The sequence below is a fragment of the Oncorhynchus masou genome, chromosome 24, assembly GCF_036934945.1.
Source record: "Oncorhynchus masou masou isolate Uvic2021 chromosome 24, UVic_Omas_1.1, whole genome shotgun sequence".
Lineage (NCBI taxonomy): Eukaryota > Metazoa > Chordata > Actinopteri > Salmoniformes > Salmonidae > Oncorhynchus > Oncorhynchus masou.
The window spans coordinates 3205321-3213811 of record NC_088235.1 but is presented as its reverse complement, the minus strand read 5'-3'; the positions used below and the strand labels follow the sequence as shown (position 1 = coordinate 3213811).

Sequence of the window (8491 nt, the reverse complement as noted above, 5' to 3'; positions counted from 1 at the left end):
TGGTGTTGATGTGAGCCATGACCAGCTTTTCAAAAGCATTTCATGTTTATAGATATGAGTGTGACGGGGCGATAGTCATTTAGACAACTTACCTTGGCATTCTTGGGCACAGGTACTATGGTGGTCTGCTTGAAACATGATGGTATTACAGACTGGGTCAGGAGGAGGTTGAAAATGTCAGTGAAGACACTAGCCAACTGGTCAGCGCATGCTCGCAGTACACGTCCTGGTAATCCGTCTGGCCCTGCAGCCTTGTGAATGTTGACAAGGTCTTACTCACATCGGCTATGGAGAGCGTGATCTCACTATCATCTGGAACAGATGGTGCTCTCATGCATAGTTCAGCGTTGCTAGCCTCGAATTGAGCATAGAATATATTTCACTCATTTGGTAGGCTCTCGTCACTGGGCAGCTTGCGGCTGGGTTTCCCTTTGTGATCCGTGATCGTATGCAAGCCCTGCCACATCTAAAATCAAATCTAGAGTCGGCTTTCTATTCCGCAACAAAGCCTCCTTCACTCACGCCGCCAAACTTACCCTAGTAAAACTGACTATCCTACCAATCCTCGACTTCGGCTATGTCATCTACAAAATAGCTTCCAATACTCTACTCAGCAAACTGGATGCAGTTTATCACAGTGCCATCCGTTTTGTCACTAAAGCACCTTATACCATCCACCACTGCAACCTGTATGCTCTAGTCGGCTGGCCCTCGCTACATATTCGTCACCAGACCCACTGGCTCCAGGTCATCTACAAGGCCATGCTAGGTAAAACTCCGCATTATCTCAGTTCACTGGTCACAATGGCAACACCCACCCGTAGCACGCGCTCCAGCAGGTGTATCTCACTGATCATCCCTAAAGCCAACACCTCATTTGGCCGCTTTTCCTTCCAGTTCTCTGCTGCCTGTGACTGGAACGAATTGCAAAAATCGCTGAAGTTGGAGACTTTTATCTCCCTCGCCAACTTCAAACATCTGCTATCTGAGCAGCTAACCGATCGCTGCAGCTGTACATAGTCCATCGGTAAATAGCCCACCCATTTTCACCTACCTCATCCCCATACTGTTTTTATTTATTTACTTTTCTGCTCTTTTGCACACCAGTATCTCTACCTGCACATGACCATCTGATCATTTATCACTCCAGTGTTAATCTGCTAAATTGTAATTATTCGCCAACCTCCTCATGCCTTTTGCACACAATGTATATAGACCCTTTTTTTTCTACTGTGTTATTGACTTGTTTATTGTTTACTCCATGTGTATCTCTGTGTTGTCTGTTCACACTGCTATGCTTTATCTTGGCCAGGTCGCAGTTGTAAATGAGAACTTGTTCTCAACTGGCCTACCTGGTTAAATAAAGGTGTTCTCAACTAGCCTACCTGGTTAAATAAAGGTGTTCTCAACTAGCCTACCTGGTTAAATAAAAATAAAATAATAAATAAATAAAAATCGGACAAGTCTCAGAGCCGGTGTAGATTCCCTCATAGAACACTAGAGTCCAGGGCTCAATACAATCCACCAGTCAGCCATTATGCTGATGTCTCTGACCTCAGTCTTTATTTTCAGATGATGGTACATGGTTGTTCAGATGTATTGAATCACACTACACTTGAGTTAGATGATATGATTGACAGTTGACAGTTCAATTGACATTAGTCTGTTATCCTTTTCTTGATTGGCTGTGGTTAGGATGGGTCAGTGGGTAATGAAGTATGTATGTAGAGTATGTATGGATTGGCCAGTGGGTAACGCAGTGCATTCGTAAAGTATTCAGACCCCCTTGACTTTTAACACATTTTGTTACGTTACAGCCTTATTCAAAACTCATCAATTTACACACACTACCCCATAATGACAGCACAATACCCCATAATGACATCACAATACCTCATAATGACATCACAATACCTCAAAATGACATCACAATACCCCATAATGACATCACAATACCTCATAATGACATCACAATACCTCATAATGACATCACAATACCCCATAATGACATCACAATACCTCATAATGACAGCACAATACCTCATAATGACATCACAATACCCCATAATGACATCACAATACCTCATAATGACATCACAATACCTCATAATGACATCACAATACCCCATAATGACAGCACAATACCTCAATGACATCACAATACCTCATAATGACATCACAATACCTCATAATGACAGCACAGTACCTCATAATGACATCACAATACCTCATAATGACATCACAATACCTCATAATGACATCACAATACCCCATAATGACAGCACAATAACTCATAATGACATCACAATACCCCATAATGACAGCACAATAACTCATAATGACAGGACAGTACCTCATAATGACAGCACAATACCTCATAATGACAGCACAATACCTCATAATGACAGCACAATACCTCATAATGACAGCACAATACCTCATAATGACAGCACAGTACCTCATAATGACAGCACAATACCTCATAATGACATCACAATACCTCATAATGACATCACAATACCTCATAATGACAGCACAATACCTCATAATGACATCACAATACCTCATAATGACATCACAATACCTCATGACATCACAATACCTCATAATGACAGCACAATACCTCATAATGACAGCACAATACCTCATAATGACAGCACAATACCTCATAATGACAGCACAGTACCTCATAATGACAGCACAATACCTCATAATGACATCACAATACCCCATAATGACATCACAATACCTCATAATGACATCACAATACCTCATAATGACATCACAATACCTCATAATGACAGCACAGTACCTCATAATGACATCACAATACCTCATAATGACAGCACAATACCTCATAATGACAGCACAGTACCTCATAATGACAGCACAATACCTCATAATGACATCACAATACCCCATAATGACATCACAATACCTCATAATGACATCACAATACCTCATAATGACAGCACAATACCTCATAATGACAGCACAGTACCTCATAATGACAGCACAATACCCCATAATGACAGCACAATACCTCATAATGACAGCACAATACCCCATAATGACAGCACAATACCTCATATTAACAAAACAAAAACAGGTTTTTTGAACTATTTGCAAATGTATAAAAGAAAAGAAAAAAAAATATCACATTTGTGACTGACGCTCAAATCGGTCAAAGGTAGAACATTTAGAATGTATTTGTATTTTTACATTGGATAAAAGTAGAGACTCAGAGCTACAACATGGTAGATCATTTCAGTTGAGGAACTATGGGAGAGTCATTTTGCTTTGAAAGTTGATAAACATGTAAACTCACCTTTGAGAAAATAGCCTTTGAATGTTTTGGTACCTACTGGAGAGCCCTTCTTTGTCTACACCCATTCACACCTTTTAAAGCCCATGTCTTTAAGGATTGATCTGAGCGGTCTGTGCTAACAACAGCAGTCAACCCTGTAAACACCTTTATTATACACAGATTCTATTGATAACAAATGTGTATTTTGTGGTTGTGACCCAGAGCCTCTTGACCATTTATTTTGGAACTGTTCTTATGTCAGAAGATAATTGGAGTGAGTTAAAATATTTAATTTTAAAGAAATTACTATTTAATGTTAATTTTTAATACTCTGATAGTATGTTTTATTTTGATCCAAATGATATGGATCCTAATGATAGTTTTCATTGTTGGTTGGTTAATTTTTCAGGGCAGATTCTTTATCCATCAAATGAGGTGGGAGGAGAACAGACACCTCTTCACATTGTTTAAGATCATTTCAAAATAATATTTAAATTATATCAGTAAGTGTACAAACAAAAAGCAATACATACACAACTTTTTGAAATATTGAAAATGTGTCTCGATATGTAATATGTTAGGTTTATGCTCATCTTGTTTGTATACAGTGGCAAGAAACAGTATGTGAACCCTTTGGAAATATCTGGATTTCTGCATAAATTGGTCATAAAATTTGATCTGATCTTCATCTAGGTCACATCAATAGACAAACACAGTCTGCTTAAACTAATAACACACAAATAATTATACGTGTTCATGTCTTTATTGAACACACAGTGTAAACATTCACAGTGCAGGGAGGGGAAAGTATGTGAACCCTTGGATTTAATAACTGGTTGACCCTCCTTTGGCAGTAAAACCCTCAACCAAACGTTTTCTGTAGTTGTGGATCAGACCTGCACAACGATTAGGAGGAATTTTGGACCATTCCTCTTTACAAAACTCTTTCAGTTCTGCAATATTCTTGGGATGTCTGGTGTGAACTGCTCTCTCGAGGTCATGTCACAGCATCTCAATCGGGTTGAGGTCAGGACTCTGACTGGGCCACTCCAGAAGGTGTATTTTTCTTCTGTTGAAGACATTCTGTTGTTGATTTACTTCTGTGTTTTGGGTCTTTGTCCTGTTTCATCACCCAACTTCTTTTGAGCTTCAACTGGTGGACAGATCGCCTTACATTCTCCTGCAAAATTTCTCGATAAACTTGGGAATTAATTTTTCCGTTGATGATAGCAAGCAGTCCAGGCCCTGAGGCAGCAAAGCAGCCCCAAACCATGATGCTCCCATCCAGACTTTACAGTTGGGATGAGGTTGATGTTGGTGTACTGTGACTTGTTTTCTCCACACATAGTGTTGTGTTTCTTCCAAACGACTCATCTGTAGTTCCATCTGTCCACAGAATATTCTGCCAACAGCGCTGTGGAACATCCAGGTGCTCTTCTGTAAACTTCAGACGTGCAGCAATGGGTTTTTTTTGGACAGCAATGTCTTCTTCCGTGGTGTCCTCCCATGAACACCATTCTTGTTTAGTGTTTTACGTATCGTAGACTCGTCAACAGAGATGTCAGCATGTTCCAGAGATTTCTGTAGGTCTTTAGCTGACACTCTAGGATTCTTCTTAACGTCATTGAACATTCTGCGCTGGGCTCTTGTAGTCATCTTTGCAGGACGGCCACTCAGGGAGAGCAGCAACAGTGCTGAACTTTCTCCATTTACAGACAATTTGTCTTACTCTTATGAACATCAAGGTTCTTAAAGATACTTTTGCAACCCTTTCCAGCTTTATGAAAGTCAACGATTCTTCATCTTAGGTCTTCTGAGATCTCTTCTGTTCGAGGCCTGGTTCACATCAGGCAATGCTTCTTGAGAATAACAAACTCACATTTTTTTGAGTGTTTTTTCTAGCGCAAGGCAGCTCTATCCAACTTCTCCAATCTCGTCTCATTGATTGGACTCCAGGTTAGCTGACTCCAATTAGCTTTTGGAGAAGTCATTAGCCTAGGGGGGTTCACATACTTTTTCAAAACCTACACTGTGAATGTTTAAATTATGTATTCAATATAGACAAGAAAAACAACATTGTTCCAGTATTGAACTTTAACCGACATTAACCCCTTGTTATGCTTCTTCCCACATGGCAGCATGAGGCCTAACATCTTCCTGGGTGTGAGTGAAGGCTCCGCCCAGTACAGGAAGTGGTATTATGAGCTGATGGTGGACCAGGTGTTGCCCTTCGTTACGGCCGAAGCCACACATCTCAGAGTGGGCTGGGCCACCACGGACGGCTACCAACCCTACCCCGGTGGAGGAGAGGGCTGGGGGGGGAACGGGCTCGGTGACGACCTGTATTCCTATGGATTCGACGGCTTGCACCTGTGGTCAGGTAAGATAGTTACTGTATTATATTCACCTGTGGTCAGGTAAGATAGTTACTGTATTATATTCACCTGTAGTCAGGTTAGATAGTTAGATAGTTACTATATTATATTCACCTGTAGTCAGGTTAGATAGTTACTATATTATATTCACCTGTGGTCAGGTAAGATAGTTACTGTATTATATTCACCTGTAGTCAGGTTAGATAGTTAGATAGTTACTATATTATATTCACCTGTAGTCAGGTTAGATAGTTACTATATTATATTCACCTGTAGTCAGGTTAGATAGTTAGATAGTTACTATATTATATTCACCTGTAGTCAGGTAAGATAGTTACTGTATTATATTCACCTGTAGTCAGGTTAGATAGTTAGATAGTTACTATATTATATTCACCTGTAGTCAGGTTAGATAGTTACTATATTATATTCACCTGTGGTCAGGTAAGATAGTTACTGTATTATATTCACCTGTAGTCAGGTTAGATAGTTAGATAGTTACTATATTATATTCACCTGTAGTCAGGTTAGATAGTTACTATATTATATTCACCTGTGGTCAGGTAAGATAGTTACTGTATTATATTCACCTGTAGTCAGGTTAGATAGTTAGATAGTTACTATATTATATTCACCTGTAGTCAGGTTAGATAGTTACTATATTATATTCACCTGTAGTCAGGTTAGATAGTTACTATATTATATTCACCTGTGGTCAGGTTAGATAGTTACTATATTATATTCACCTGTGGTCAGGTTAGATAGTTACTATATTATATTCACCTGTAGTCAGGTTAGATAGTTACTATATTATATTCACCTGTAGTCAGGTTAGATAGTTAGATAGTTACTATATTATATTCACCTGTAGTCAGGTTAGATAGTTACTATATTATATTCACCTGTAGTCAGGTTAGATAGTTACTATATTATATTCACCTGTAGTCAGGTTAGATAGTTACTATATTATATTCACCTGTGGTCAGGTTAGATAGTTACTATATTATATTCACCTGTGGTCAGGTTAGATAGTTACTATATTATATTCACCTGTAGTCAGGTTAGATAGTTACTATATTATATTCACCTGTGGTCAGGTTAGATAGTTACTATATTATATTCACCTGTAGTCAGGTTAGATAGTTACTATATTATATTCACCTGTAGTCAGGTTAGATAGTTACTATATTATATTCACCTGTGGTCAGGTAAGATAGTTACTATATTATATTCACCTGTAGTCAGGTTAGATAGTTACTATATTATATTCACCTGTGGTCAGGTAAGATAGTTACTATATTATATTCACCTGTGGTCAGGTAAGATAGTTACTATATTATATTCACCTGTGGTCGGGTTAGATAGTTACTATATTATATTCACCTGTAGTCAGGTTAGATAGTTACTATATTATATTCACCTGTGGTCAGGTTAGATAGTTACTATATTATATTCACCTGTAGTCAGGTTAGATAGTTAGATAGTTACTATATTATATTCACCTGTAGTCAGGTTAGATAGTTACTATATTATATTCACCTGTAGTCAGGTTAGATAGTTAGATAGTTACTATATTATATTCACCTGTAGTCAGGTTAGATAGTTACTATATTATATTCACCTGTGGTCAGGTTAGATAGTTACTATATTATATTCACCTGTGGTCAGGTTAGATAGTTACTATATTATATTCACCTGTAGTCAGGTAAGATATTTACTATATTATATTCACCTGTGGTCAGGTTAGATAGTTACTATATTATATTCACCTGTAGTCAGGTTAGATAGTTACTATATTATATTCACCTGTAGTCAGGTTAGATAGTTACTATATTATATTCACCTGTGGTCAGGTTAGATAGTTAGATAGTTACTATATTATATTCACCTGTGGTCAGGTTAGATAGTTACTATATTATATTCACCTGTGGTCAGGTTAGATAGTTACTATATTATATTCACCTGTAGTCAGGTAAGATATTTACTATATTATATTCACCTGTAGTCAGGTTAGATAGTTACTATATTATATTCACCTGTGGTCAGGTTAGATAGTTACTATATTATATTCACCTGTAGTCAGGTAAGATATTTACTATATTATATTCACCTGTGGTCAGGTTAGATAGTTACTATATTATATTCACCTGTAGTCAGGTTAGATAGTTACTATATTTTATTCACCTGTAGTCAGGTTAGATAGTTACTATATTATATTCACCTGTAGTCAGGTTAGATAGTTACTATATTATATTCACCTGTGGTCAGGTTAGATAGTTACTATATTATATTCACCTGTAGTCAGGTTAGATAGTTACTATATTATATTCACCTGTAGTCAGGTTAGATAGTTACTATATTATATTCACCTGTGGTCAGGTTAGATAGTTACTATATTATATTCACCTGTAGTCAGGTTAGATAGTTACTATATTATATTCACCTGTAGTCAGGTTAGATAGTTAGATAGTTACTATATTATATTCACCTGTGGTCAGGTTAGAGAGTTACTATATTATATTCACCTGTAGTCAGGTTAGATAGTTAGATAGTTACTATATTATATTCACCTGTAGTCAGGTTAGAGAGTTACTATATTATATTCACCTGTAGTCAGGTTAGATAGTTAGATAGTTACTATATTATATTCACCTGTAGTCAGGTTAGATAGTTACTATATTATATTCACCTGTGGTCAGGTTAGATAGTTACTATATTATATTCACCTGTAGTCAGGTTAGATAGTTACTATATTATATTCACCTGTAGTCAGGTTAGATAGTTACTATATTATATTCACCTGTGGTCA

The 8491-nt window shown here is 37.4% G+C and overlaps 1 pseudogene; it reads left to right on the top strand.

Moving 5' to 3' along the window:
- The window catches only part of LOC135513362 (ryanodine receptor 2-like), a 358078-nt pseudogene that overhangs the window by 1811 nt on the left and 347776 nt on the right, over window positions 1-8491 (top strand).